The 14,193-nt window shown below is 40.1% G+C and overlaps 1 long non-coding RNA gene across 3 annotated transcripts in view; it reads right to left on the reverse strand.

Moving 5' to 3' along the window:
- Positions 1-498: 498 nt before the first annotated feature.
- LOC103093933 (uncharacterized) overlaps positions 499-14,193 on the reverse strand; it is a 314,761-nt gene continuing 301,066 nt past the window's right edge. For all 3 annotated transcript variants that reach the window (XR_008916263.1, XR_008916264.1, XR_008916265.1), the window contains one exon: positions 499-624. This is a non-coding gene — a long non-coding RNA (uncharacterized LOC103093933). The remainder of the gene's footprint in view (positions 625-14,193) is intronic.

The following is a 14,193-nucleotide window of genomic DNA, read 5'->3' on the forward strand; positions in this document are numbered from 1 at the left end:
AACACCATGACCCATGCTTGTGAATTAGGAAGGCAAGGAGTTAATAATGTGAGCCCATCCCTTTGAACATCTTGGCAGAGAGGTAGTATGTAAATAAAAAATGGATATGAATCTAAATCCTCTGTATAAAAACCAAACCTAGGCAAATATAAAGTATAGCAAGAGATTTGGGTGGTCCAAGAAGAGCCAGCATTTTAGAATTGCTCTTAGGTTTTTTTTAAAGTGCAGAAAGCATGGTGTAGTGGAAAGCATGTTGGATTGGGAAGTCTTGGGTCTGTCATTAATTATTCATATAACCATGGGTAAATCACTTTAGATCTTAGGTCTTTCGTTCCTCATTTAGGTTATCCACAATGGATACAGTGCTAGGCTGTAATAGGAAAGACGAGTTCAAGTCTGGCTTCAGACACTTATTAGCTAAGTGATCCTGGACCCCTCATTTATCTTCTGTCTACTTGTTTCCTTACCTGCAAAATGGTGTTAATAATATAAACCTACCTTCCAAGGGTAATGTGAGGATCAGATGAGATGTAAAGCACTTAACAAACACAGTTCCCAGCACATAGTATGGTTTCATACATGCTTATTCTCTTCCCTCCATTCCCTCCTCTTCTTTAGGTTCATCTATAAAATAAGGGCATTACAATGATCCAGGACAATTCTGAGGGACTCATGAGAAAGAACACTATCCACATTCAGAGGAAGAACTGGGAGCAGAAACACAGAAGAAAAACAACTGCTTGATCACATGGGATGATGGGGATATGATTGGGGATATAGACTCCAAAGCATCACTCTAGTGCAAATATCAACAATATGGAAATAGGTCTTGATCAATGACACACATAAAACCCAGAGAAATTACTTGTCAGCTATGGGAGGGGGTTGGGGGCTGGGAGGGGTTGGGGGATGGGAGGGAAAGAACATGAATCTTGTAACCATGGGAAAAAATTCCAAATTAAATAATTAAATAAAATTTTCCAAAATAAAAATAAAATAAGGCCATTAGACTAGATCTCTAAATACCTCTCAGCTCCAGTGTTCTATAGAAATATGTGACTTAGGAGACATAAATATTGGTAAAATTTCTTCTGACATCTTTGCATATTGGCTTTACTGAGGATTTAGGTTAAAGGGTCTGGATGCTCTATGGCCCTAATATTTTGTCACTGAGCCCAGAGGCTGTTGTTAGAGGTCCAAGATATTTGGCTGGATGGTTTCCTCCTTGTTCCTCTCCAACCATGGCAGTGACTGATTAATGGTATTCTTTCTTTGCATTGCACAATGAGATAGGAGACAGAGTTTCAAGATCCTTGGGAACCAACCTTCAATTTGCCTCCCTATAACTTAATACATTTGTTATGCCTGTCACTCAAAAAGAATGGAGAGCTCACATGACAAGGGGAATACAGTTTAAACTTCATTAACTCAGATTCCACTGGTTCAGCGTTCCTGGTTCTGTGGACTGGGGATAGGCTGAAGTTTATTTTTGCTGTTCAATCGAATTTAGTTCAGCAAACCTTTTTAAGTTCCTAGTATGTGCAAGACATTAAAAAGAAAGACAGTAGTGAAATAGTACAGAATGAAATTTAACCTATTTTGGACAAGAATATGGATTATTAACTAATTGGATATAGTCGATTTGGTCATTACAAATGTTCCTATCTATTCCGTAAAGCAGGTCCCACTAGGCACCACTTTGTAATGGTCATTTTCAAAAGTAATCAAAATGCATTTCTTTTACCTGTTTTAGTCCGTGCCTTGCCCTAGGAATTTATAAATGGTTGTGGTGAATGTTGGGGGTAGGGTTGGGAGAAAGATGAAAGGGCTGGATGAAAACTACCCAGAAACTTTCCTGGTTTTTGAGATTTTCAGAGACCCCAGAGATGTGAGGCTCAGCTTAACGTCGTCATCCCTGCCTCATTTTGTCATCTGGTATGAATTCCTGAAGTTTTGCTTTATTTCCCATTTCAAAAATACTTTTCCCCTCAGGATCTTCAGAAACAAAGAGAAGCCCGTGGGGGTAGTCTGAGCCAGGCAAGACAACTTTTGGGTCTCTAGTTTCCTTCTCAATCCAAGGGTGCTAATTGTATTAACCTGTATTAACCTTGACAAGATTGATTGGCAGCTGCAATGTTCCTGGAACAGAGGAAGTCAACATGAAAGCATTCTGCATGCATACCTTTGTCTTGTGCCCTGGTGGTCCTTAAAACACTCCCACTGGCTAACCTCCACTATAGTGTGTATGTCTCTTTTCTCTCCCACACAGGGAGAGCCTGGGGTAGACTGTTCTTCTTCTTCTTTTTTTAAATGCTCACAGAAAAAGCAAGGCCCACAGGCAGGTCCCCTATCACCAACAAAAAGAAAACCACCAAAACCAGGTCACCCCAGGAAATCATCCTTCATCATCTTTCTTCCTTTCTACTCCCCTGAATCCAATGTCATGACATCAATATTCTTCTTCATTAAACTCGTTTCATTTTTGTTTCTGTGTGGGGTTTGTTTTTGTTTTTCTTTGTTCCCAGAGTGCTCTCCATCAAGCAGGTATGCGTTTGGTGTTATTGCAAATGATTCTTGGATTTATTTATGCCACAGGCATAAATAACTCTTCCTTTCTAAAGGATACGTCATGGTTCTGGAATTTTAAAAGGGAAAAAGTGAGACAGGGAACCCATCTGGAGATGAAGCACTGGCATGCAGACACATGCCTATCTGGACAGACAAATGGGCAGGTGAGGCTCCTCTGATTGGAACAGAGCAAAATGTAAAGGCCAGACCCTTCCTCTCCAACAAGTGCCCATCCCTTACCAAGAAGCTACTCTGGCCTTAACTCAATCAAGGGGGATAATGACTGTGATCAAGAGTCTACAGAAGAGTCAAAGGGTTGGTCTTCAATGCTGGGTTAGCTCAGATCATCCCTGGTCCTCTGAGAGTGCTCAGGAGACCAGTGGGACTCTAGGGGCTGGGGCGGAATGGGTCATCACTAAGAACCTTTATAGTGTTTGCATCAGCCTTAGAATTCTCCCACTCTTCCCAGCATTCTTTAGACTTGAGATGGCCCTAAATTAAGGGTGACATTTAGTTCAGTAAACTTTTATTACGTTCTACTCCAAATGTGTGTGTACCCCATTGAGTAGAAAGCAATTGTTGCACTTGAGATAACAACACATTCCTAGGGAAGTAGAGGAAAGTTAAGACAAGGATCTAACAAATAATGAAAATTAGAACATGAAAACCTCACCTGATAAATACAACAAGTTACAAGACCTCTGGGGAGATCAGGAAAGACTACATGGAAAGAGTGACCCTTGCTGAAGGGGGCAGATGATTTAGACAGGTGGAAATGGGGAAAGATGCAAAGAATGTATCTGTTTTTGCCTTCCTACCCACCCTTCATCTTTGGAGTTCAATCCAATTTGGTTCAAACTTGGCATTTGGGATTTGACAACAGAAGAGCTGAGGCTATAACTAGGTCTAGGGAGGATCTAGTACCTACTAGCCAAGAGACATCAACTGTAGTTGGGTTCCAGGACCCTGATGTCTCCATACTGCTCTACTGCGGCAACCGATGTCACTCTGTGGACTGTGCCACTGCCATTTCTAGGATTAGGGTGAGTGGGTGGTCCTGGGGGTCCAGAGGGAGGGCAAAGAAGGGTTATGCCAATGCACAAGTACCTCCTGGGGGTCAAAACCTGCTCTTAAATATCTGATCTCTGGCTTGTATTCAGCTTTCTATGGGATCTCTCTAAAAAGATCAAAAGAGGCCAAATTTTAATGAAAACTCTCTTTTTTTTAATAGCACCTTTGTGATAGCTACAATACACAACAGACCAAGTTGAGTAATTCATCCTTAATTAATCTACAAAACTTCTATTTAGACAAACTATCCATATCTCAAAGGTTTACCCCTCTGTAAACTGATGAGTTGCCAAGAAAACCTCAAAAGGGGTCACAGACAGACATGACTGACCTTAAACTTCCTGTGTCTAAGCCCAGTACTCTATTTACTATAAACTTTGTGTTTTTCTTCTCTAATTCAGGGAGGTGAGGTAGGAGGGAGGGAGGGAAGAGGGGGATACCTGAGAATTTAATATAATAAAAAAGTGTTAATGAAAAAATGTTGAATTGAATGAAATTGAAGAGTTATTTTGGTTATTAGACATTTTCATTTCCCTAGTCTCTTTATAATTTATTACCTAAGCCCTTCATAGTTTTCCTCCTCTTCACAGGTGTCTGCATTTCAAAATACCCTCACCCATCCTAGTTCTGAGAAGAGGAAATCTCAGGCTGACCATTTTCTCATAAATGTTTTACTCCTTCTGAGGTCTTCTGCTAATTTTTTGCTGTCTTGGTTCTATCCTGTGCTTGGAAATGGACATTGGGGAATGTGTGGAAGAAGGAACAGAAAATCTAATTTGTTTGGTTTACTTCCCCCTTCCTATGCAAAGCTAGACTGTCTGATTTGCCTTGCCTAAAGACTTGGGCTCCTAGGTGAGAGTACATAGAGAAGCAGGTCTGGAATAAATTAGACCTGAGTTCAAATTTGACCTCAGACTAGCTATGTGATCCTAAGCAAGTCACTTAAACCTGTTTGCCTCAGTTTACTCATCTGTAAAGTGAATGGGAGAAGGGAATGGCAAACCACTCCAGTATCTGCCAAGAAAACTCCAAATGGAGTTATGAAGAGTCAGACATGACTAAACAACAAGAAGGATATTGCCAAGATCGGCAGAACCAAGTGGGCATGGTTAGAAAGAAAAATACTGGCAAATCACAGCACCTCCAAATCTCAAGGGATCACCAGAATTCTTCTAAGTCCACCAAGTTTAGGGAAACTTCCCAAGGTGGCTGTCAGCAAAAATTAGCCTAAAAGGAAATCAAAGCTGCTGCCTCCATCCACCTTTTAAACCAGTTTGCAAAATTCCCACCTCTTTCCTTCTTTCCCTCCCATGTTCCTGCCATTCCCAGTTTTTGGGGTGATTGAGAAGGCTGAGGAAAGGCAAATAGAAAGGTTCTGAATCAGATCAGGGTGTGAAGGTAAAGAAAAAAGTTCCAAATGTTAACACAGAGATACAGATCCCACAATTCTGTGGGATGTGATAGTTACAGGGAAAATAATTTCACCCGCCTTCCTTATCTGAGAGTGTGATAGTACAGGACAAAGTGCAGGTGGAGTTTCTCTGCCCTTTGGAGACTCAGTGCAGAGAGGAGAGGATGAGAAGAGAGAGAGAGAGACCATGCTGAGGTAAGATAGAGAAAGAGGATGAAAGGAGAAAGGGCAATGGAAGGGAAAGTTGGACAGAGAATAAGAAAAAGAAATAGTAGAAAGATAGGGTTGGGGACAGCTGGGTGGCTTAGTGGATTGAGAGCTAGGTCTTGAGACAGGAGGTCCTGGGTTCAAATCTAGGTTCAGATACTTCCTGGCTGTGTGACCCTGGGAAAGTCTCAACCCACATTGCCTAGCCCTTTAGCATTCATCTGCCTTGGAACCAATATACAATATGGATTCTAAGATGGAAGGTAAGGGTTTAAAAACAAACAAACAAAAAGGACAGGGCAGGGAAATAAACATTTACATAGCACCTACTAAGTTCCAGATGCTATACTAAATGCTTTATAAATATTATCTCACTTAATCCTCCCAACAATTCTAGGAGGTAGATGGTTATCATCTTCAACTGAGGAAACTGAGGCAAACAAATGAAGTGATTCATTCAGTATAGAAGAGAAATTTTCATTTGAAATGTACAAAAGACTTACATCATATCATTTCTGAAGAATTTCCTGGGGATAAAAACAAATCAGATTTACCTTATTCAAGCCCCTTTGATTTAGTTTCTGGAAGAAATAGAGAGGTAAACAGTAACTTTCTCTTGGAAATGCATAGTGCCAAGCAGAGAGGAATGATGACTCCACATCAAACACTGGGAACCCTGAAGTTCCTTCCTATTTCTATGTAGCTCTGCCATAACTCTCCTGTCTGGGACACTCTCCCCACTCACCTCCAACTCTTAAAATCCCTGACACATAAAACTCAGTGGAATTGCTTGTTGGCTATGGGAGGAGGGTGGGAGGAGAAGGAGAGGAGGAAAAGAACATGAATCATGTAACCATGGAAAAGTATTCTAAATCAATTAATTAAATAAAAATTTTCCAAAGAAAATTTAAAAATGAACAATGAAATCAAATCAAATCAAACCCCTGACCTCTCTCAAGGTTCAGCTAAAATGACACCTTCCATCAAAGGCCCATCTGGGTCCCTCCAAGTCCTGCCATTTTCCCTTTGAAGGCAACTCTCCAATTCCTCTGAAGATATCATGTTTCCAACCATTTATTTACATCTTGTCTCCCCCTCTTAGAATGTAATCTGGAGGACAGGGACAGCTTTTGTCTCTCTTTATATCCCCAGCATTTAGTGAGTGCTTGGCACAAAGTAAGCAATAAATAATTATTGATTGACTGACTGACGTTGAATTTAGAATCAGAAGGAAGGAAGGAAGGAAGGAAGGAAACAAGAGCCAACATCAATTCAATATAGTCCAGTACCATTTTGTAGGTACAGCATGGGACCATGGAAAGAATATTGGTTCTAGATTAAGGAGTTGTTTTTGTTATTGTTCAGTCACTTCAGTTTGTTTGACTCTGTAAACGCATTTGAGGATTTCTTGGTAAAGATACTGGAGTAGTTTGCCATTTCATTTTCTAGCTCATTTGATAGATGAGAAAACGGAGGCCAACAGGGTGAAGTAACTTACCCAGGGTCATAAAGGATCTCAGGTCAGGTTTGAACTCAGGTCCTCCTGACTGCAGGCCCAGAGCTCTATCTACTGTACCACCAGTGCCTGAAGAGTAACGATCTAGTTCCAAATCCCACTTCCATTGCTCATCATCTGTGTGACCTTAGACAAGTCACATAATCTGAGGCCCCCGTGTCCTCACTTGGAAAATTCGGGTGGTGAACTGAATCAGTGGGGTCAAACTCAAGTAGAAAGGGGAGGGCCACTAATCCATATATAAGACCTGGGGGTCCCCTACTGACCTGGTTCTAAAAGGTAATATTATTATGTTTTCTTGTATTTTTATTTATTTTGTTAAATATTTCCCAATTGCATTTTAATCAGGTTCTGCTAGAAAGTTATAGTTCTGCCCTCAGAGTGCCCTATCAGCTCTGCCTTTACAATGTGATGAACACAAATCCTAATTCTGTCACTGATTAGATTCACCATCTCACTCCTCTAGGTCTATGCTTTCCTGCTTTGTGAAAGGATACTTGTGTTGTCCGTCCCACAGGGTTGTTGAGAGAAAAATATTTTTAAACTCTAGTATGCCATATAAATATGTTATTATTATTTTCTTATCTTTGTGATGGGTTTAGATAAATATGGTCTTAGGATATTTTTCTATATACTTTTTTAAAACTCTTACTTTCCAACTTAGAAGCAATACTGTGTATTGGTTCCAAGACAGAAGAGCAGTAAGGGCTAGGCAATGGTGGTTAAGTGACTTGCCCAGGGACACATAACTAGGAAGTATCCAAGGCTGGGTTTGAACCCGGGACCTCCCATCTCTAAGCTTGGCTCTCCATCCACTGAGTCACCCAGATGCCCCCCTCTTTCTATTTTTTTAAATAAAATCTTTATCTTTCATCTAAGAATCAATAGTTAAGATTGGTTCTAAGGCAGAATAGCAGTAAGGGCTAAACAATGGGGGTTAAGTGACTTACCCAGGATCACACAGCTAGAAAGGGTCTGAGGCCACATTTAAACCTAGAACTTCCCATCTCTAGGCCTGGTTCTCTATCCACTAAACAGCCTATCTAACCCTTTTTAAATTATTCTTCTTAATATTCTATGGATTACCACATTGGTGGATAAAGTAACTGCTTTTAATATAAGTATAGTACATCTCTGAAGCATCCCTTATAAGTCTTATTCAAGTTGGCGAGCTTGGTCCCTGGAGGGTGGCAAGCTAGGACATCCTTTTCTTGTCATTCAGTCATTTTCAGTCATGGGCAAATCCTCATGACCCTATTTGGGATTTTCTTGGCAAAGATCCTGGAGTGGTTTCCCATTTCCTTCTCCAGCTCATTTGACAGATGAGGACACTGGAGCAAATAGAGTTAAATGACTTGCCCAGAGTCATGCTAATAAGTGTCTGAGGCCAGATTTGAACTCAGGAAGTCTTCCTGACTCCAAGTTTGGCACTCACTGAATCCCTACCAGCTCCATTTCTGGAGTAATCTCTTTCCAAAGCCATAGTTTATATGCATGGACCGGTGGACTTTATGGTCCCCTACCTCATGTTTATCAGGTAATATTAGAGTTAATATTAGAATAAATTAGGTTTTAGAAATTTGGTTTTCTATGGAAATAGGTCTTGATCAATGACACATGTAAAACCCGGTGGAATTGCTCATCAGCTATGGCAGGGGGGAGGGACAAGGGGAGGGAAAGAACATGAATCATGGAACCATGGAAAAATATTCTAAATCAATTAATTAATTAACTAAGCTTTTAAAAAAGAGATTAGTTTTTTACTATGGCAGCATAGGCTCTAATAACCTCTTCCCAGCTCCCCACCAAAGTCTATGGTACTTTCCCACAATTACATGTAGAGTCCAGAGGAAAATGGGTTCATCCATGTACGTGACTCTTGACTGCTGAAAATCTTTTCTTCTCCTTCATAGGATTCTCATGAAATTCCACTAAATTATGATGTAACTGTTTTCTACTGGGCTCTTTGTAGAGTCTTAAACGGATCTTTTCTTATCATGTCCAGTCTTTTCTAGGCTCCTGAGGCAGACACTGTTATCAGTCATTGCTATCCCAGGCATATGGCTAAGATATCAAATGAAAAGTCCAAATCCTCTGGTCCTCTGAAGTTCCTGGAGTCCTATGACCAAAGGTGAAGTAAGAGGAGCCTGAATGTGAGGCTGGGCTCTTCTTCCCTGATGCAGCTGCTTCCCAAAGAGAGCTCTATCTCTTCTCTACTGGCAGACACTCAAATCTCTGGGTTCTAGGATGGGCTGCTATTTTATAGACAGGAAATCTAGGCCATACAGCACACAAAGCCCCAAGTCTGGAGTCAAGAAGACTCAGATACTGTGAGACCTTGGGCAAGTCATTTAACCCTGTGGGCTTGAGTTTCCTCATCTGCCCAATGTTATCTGGAGAAGGAAATGGCAAACTACTCCATTACCTTTGCCAAGAAAACCCCAAAAGGAGATCAAAAGAGTCTGACATGACTGGATAACAACAATTATTATTATTATTATTTTTAAACCCTCACCTTCCATCTGAGAATCAATACTGTGTATTGGTTCCATGGCAGAAGAGTGGTAAGGACTACGCAATGAGGGTTAAGTGACTTGCCCAGGGTCACAATAACAACAATTTTATAGACAACCAGTAGGGCATGGCCGTTTCCTCAGTCAGTCTTACCATACTTCCTATGCCATCCAGTTCATTTAATGCCTTTCAAAGACATCTGAATTGATCAGACTTTTCCCCAAATTTATACTAAAGCCTATGATGGATTCAACAGAGATATATTCCCATCTGACAAAGGTTTTGGAATGCTTTTTTGTTTCATGTAGTTTAGAGATTCTGATATAGTGACATCTATTAAAATATTCTTTAAGGTTTTTTTAATCAAATGAAATGCTATTTGTAAAGCACTTAGTATAGTGCCTGGCTCATGGTAGGCACTTAATAAATGCTTTTTCCCTTTTCCTTCTTCTTTTATGGGAAGTTATACTTGGCAAATTATAGACCACAGCCATCTGCGTTAACAGTCTAATTCCAATAACTTTTATTGGTTGAATCTCCAGGATATTTTGAGCTCTATCGTTATATTGGGATTTTTCCTGTTAGCTTCTGATATAGAATTCTAGCCACCAGATCATATATTGCTAGGTTTTGAGTAAGTGGCAAATTTTTCAGTGATATATGACACAGTATCTAATATTACTTTGCATATTCTACATTGATCACTAAGACTGGGCTCTTACTACTACTTCTTTTGGAGATGACCAAGTCCTGAATTGCCATCATAAAAATGCATCCCCTTCCACGTCCATCAACTGAGAATTGGCTGAGTACGTTATGGTATCTAGTTGTAATGGAATACTATTGCCCCATGAGAAATGAGAAACAAGACGAGTTCAGGAAAACCTGGAAAGATTTATATGAATTAATATAAAATGAAGTGAGCAGAACCAGAAGAATACTGTATACAGTAATAGAATTATTATATAATGATCAGCTCTGAAGGACTAAAATATTATCAGTAAAGCAAGTTTCCTAGATAAACCCAAGGGATTCTTGATGAAAAAATCCTATCCACAGCCAAAGAAGGAATTGTTGGAGTCTGACTACAGATCAAAGTATGCCATTTTTCACTTTATTTCCTTCATGAGTTTTTTACTGTATATGTGATATGTGTCTTCTATCACAATATGAGGAGATTAGAAATGTATATTACATGACAGCACTGGTAGAACCTATCTCAGACAGTTTACTACCTTGGAGAAGGAGGAGGGACAATTTAAATAAAAAATGTCAGATAACAGTAGTCAAAAATTGTTTCTACATAATTGAAAAAACAGTTTAAAAATCTGCATCATCTCCTTCTATAAACAAATCTATGTGACTCGGTCTTATTTTTTTTTTTTTTGGTTGTTGCTGCTGCCATTAGAAGAACAGGGATTCTCTCCTCTCTGCTTTGAGGTTCTTCCACCCATTTGCCTTCCCAGATGCTAGTAGCAAGTGAGAAAGGCAACATCTCTTCTTCCCAGGGGTGTGCTGGAGCCAGTTCAAATAGAATCCAATTATTAAATTTTTAGTGTAAGTTTATGTTTCAGAAATTGGCAAATATCACAAATCAGGATTTGATTTATTTTTTTTGTTCATTGTCTAGATTTAAGAAACTGATGGAGATATCAGTAATGTAGATTAATTCAAAAAATGTGTCCTGCATCCATTTTTTCCCAAGAAGTCTGTCATTAAGTATTTACTAACAGACCCTTGTCTCTTCCTTTTCTAGCAGGTTCCTTGGGAGAATTCTCATGTAATAAAAGGACACTAATAGTATAGAAGCATCTCTACTGAAAGAGTTTAAGGGGTCTTGTAAACCTTAGAAGGAGCAATATGAAATGACAGAAATGTTAGCTGATAAATCATAATATCTGGGTTCTAATCCCAGTGCAATTATTTATTCTCATGTGATCCTAGCTAAGCCATTTCTTCAGAAGTCAAGAAATCCTCTTCCCTGCTCTGCATTCTGAATTCTTTAAGTTTATATATCTTCCTGGACCTCCATAGCCCAAAGGAAAATAATTTAGACACATCTCTTCATTGGATTCTAATCTTCCCCACATTAAGAATGATAAGCAGCCAGGTGGCTCATTGGATAGGGAGTTAGCTCTGAGATCAGGAAGCTGTTATTATTTAGTCATTTCAGTTGGGATCATGACTCTCCATGACCCTAGTTGGGATTTTCTTGGCAAAGATACTGAAGTGATTTGCCATTTTCTTCTCTAACACATTTGACAGATGAGGAACTAAAGCAATCAGAATTCAGTGACTTGCCCAGAGTCATACAGCTATTAAGTGTTTGAGGCCAGGTTTGAACTCAGGAAGATGAGTCTTACTAACTTCAGGTCTAGTACTTTATCCACTGCACCATCTAGGTGCCCTGGAATCAGGAAGACCTAAGTTCAAATCCAGTCTCAGATACTTTCTAACAATGAGAGCTCTGGCAAATTACTTAACCTTTGCCTCCTTCAGTTTCTTCCTTTTGAAATGGGGATAATAGTAGCTCTTACCTCTTAAGGTTATTATGAGGACCAAATGCAATAATATTTGTAAACCACTTTGCAAACCTAGATATGCTAGCTACCATTATTATTTAGCATCTGGAAGATCCTAATGGGCAGAAACAATACCATAGGCTATAATCTACAGAATTATTTGAAGGGTACTGGGAGGGCTCTTTCTCTAAACAATCTCCTTTGCCTGCCTTAGTATTTAAAATAATACCTTTAAAAAGCCATTTCTCTGAGTTGACACAACTGAATTTTCTGAGCATTCTTTTATAAAATGCAACACACACCTCATAGATAGCACAGTAAGCTGCTGCCCATGTTCTCTGATAAACCCCCCGGCCTAATAGCTAGCTGAGAGATCCCCCCTTAGGGAATGGTTGCTCTAATGTGAAGGAAAAGAGGACAATCATTTTTTAAATGGGGACAAAAAATTTGAAAGGGAGCATTGCTGGGGGATTGTAGGCAACATGTGGTGGTTCTGGGTGTCTTGGTGGACAGTGATTTCAGATCTGGAAAGGGAAGGGATCTTGAGGCCATCTAATCCAACCTACTCGTTTATATACTAGGAAACTTGGGGCCAGAGAGGATGTGACTTAAAGGGAGAAGGTAAGCATTCATAGCGCATGGATTCATTTCTGGTCTTCTGACTCCAAACATGGGGCCTTGTCCATTACCATTCTGCTGAGAGTTAGAAAGGAGTGGTCCATTGTACCATCTTTGTGGGGGGCAGGAAGTGAATAGGGCAATTGGGCCAGGGAAAGTACGCATGAAAATGAGTCTTTTTTGGAAATAACAGCACCAAGGAAGACTTAGAGGGAGAGTCCGGTTCTTCTTGGCAAGTCAGATAACTAAAAACAAAGCTGATCCTGCCAAGACACACACAAGGTTTAGATTCAGCAGTGCTGTATCAGCAACTCAGAATTTAGTCCAGAGAACCTTGTTTATCCAAAGAGATTGGAGAGAGAGAGGGAGGGAGGGAGACACAGAGACAGACAGACACAGAGAGCCAAAAACAGACAGAGAGAGAAAGAGAGAGAGACAGAGAGAGAGGGAATGTTATAAAGCTCTCTGCTCTGACCAAACAACTGAACTCCCACTTGGCAATCTTAGGTTAACAGTCAAATGGACAGAACATTTGCTCTCCCTCTAGGGTTACTCAGGAAACCAAGGAATTCAATTTAATTTGATTCATTTCATTGAGCCCCCGTTCCATTTAAGCACTGTGCTTAGCACTGGGAAGAACACAGCTTTTCAGGAAAACCTGGTGTGGAAGAGAAGAAAATCAGCTATAAAATGTAGCATCTGAGAGCATCCCTAGGGAATGGGGAAAGAGCCTGCAGTGAACAGAATGTGTGGAGTTTAACATGTAAATGTGATCAGTGGACCCGGAGCATCATTGCTCTTGATGCAAAGCCTCAGTGCTCAGGCTTCATTTTATTTTTCCCTTTCCTGGTGGATAGAAGGAAGTTTCCCTGGAGGGAATTCACATTCTCTTTCAATCTGTAATGCTGATTATCCTTGGTCTTGTTCTTCTGCTGGCTTCCCACTCCCCATCTCTAACACACACACACACACACACACACACACACACACACACATACACACACACACACACACACACACTGATTCCATTAAAATAACCATCGATTTCCCTCCAGTCCTCAGGATTTCAGATTGTCTGCATACAAGGCTCATTTCACTTTATAGCTGCTCCCTTCTCAGCCTGTCTTACTTGAAGATGTTGCAGGCAAAGCTGTTTCTCAGAGTGGGTTAACATATAAAGGACCCTTCTCATCAATCCTGTGCTGCCTGAATTAAGTCTAATCCTTTCTATTTGCTTAGCCCACTAAATCACTAGAGCACAAATCCTAGTGACAGGCTTCATCAGCAAGTAAGAAGCCAGGTATTGCTACCTCCATTTTCCTTCTGAGACAAGGAACATATTATCAGAGTGCCACAGTTCATTTCCCTAAATGCTTCCCTAAAAATTGCTCTAAAATTCTTCACATGTCAAATTGCTGGGAAATGGAAATAGGTAGATGCAATACTAGCAGAAAAAAATGTCAAAGTGTAGCAAAATCATAAGGACTATGTAGCTATCTTATGGATACTTAGCCTTGCTTATTCTGATTTAATTTATATTCTAATATGGCTGCTTCCTCTGGAATAGGCTATAATGGCAAGTGGATTGGAAGGTGATTGAGCAATTGGAATCCTTGGTTCAATCTATAATGTTACATTGTGGTTGTTTGCTCCAGAGCATGAAAGTGGGATACCATCTTGGATGTGAGGGACCAGTAGTTTGTGTATTACGATAGACACAAAGACAAGAGGTCAGAGCCATCTGAGGGAAGACAGTTTCAGAGAAG

Source organism: Monodelphis domestica, chromosome 2 (genome assembly GCF_027887165.1).
Source record: "Monodelphis domestica isolate mMonDom1 chromosome 2, mMonDom1.pri, whole genome shotgun sequence".
NCBI lineage: Eukaryota > Metazoa > Chordata > Mammalia > Didelphimorphia > Didelphidae > Monodelphis > Monodelphis domestica.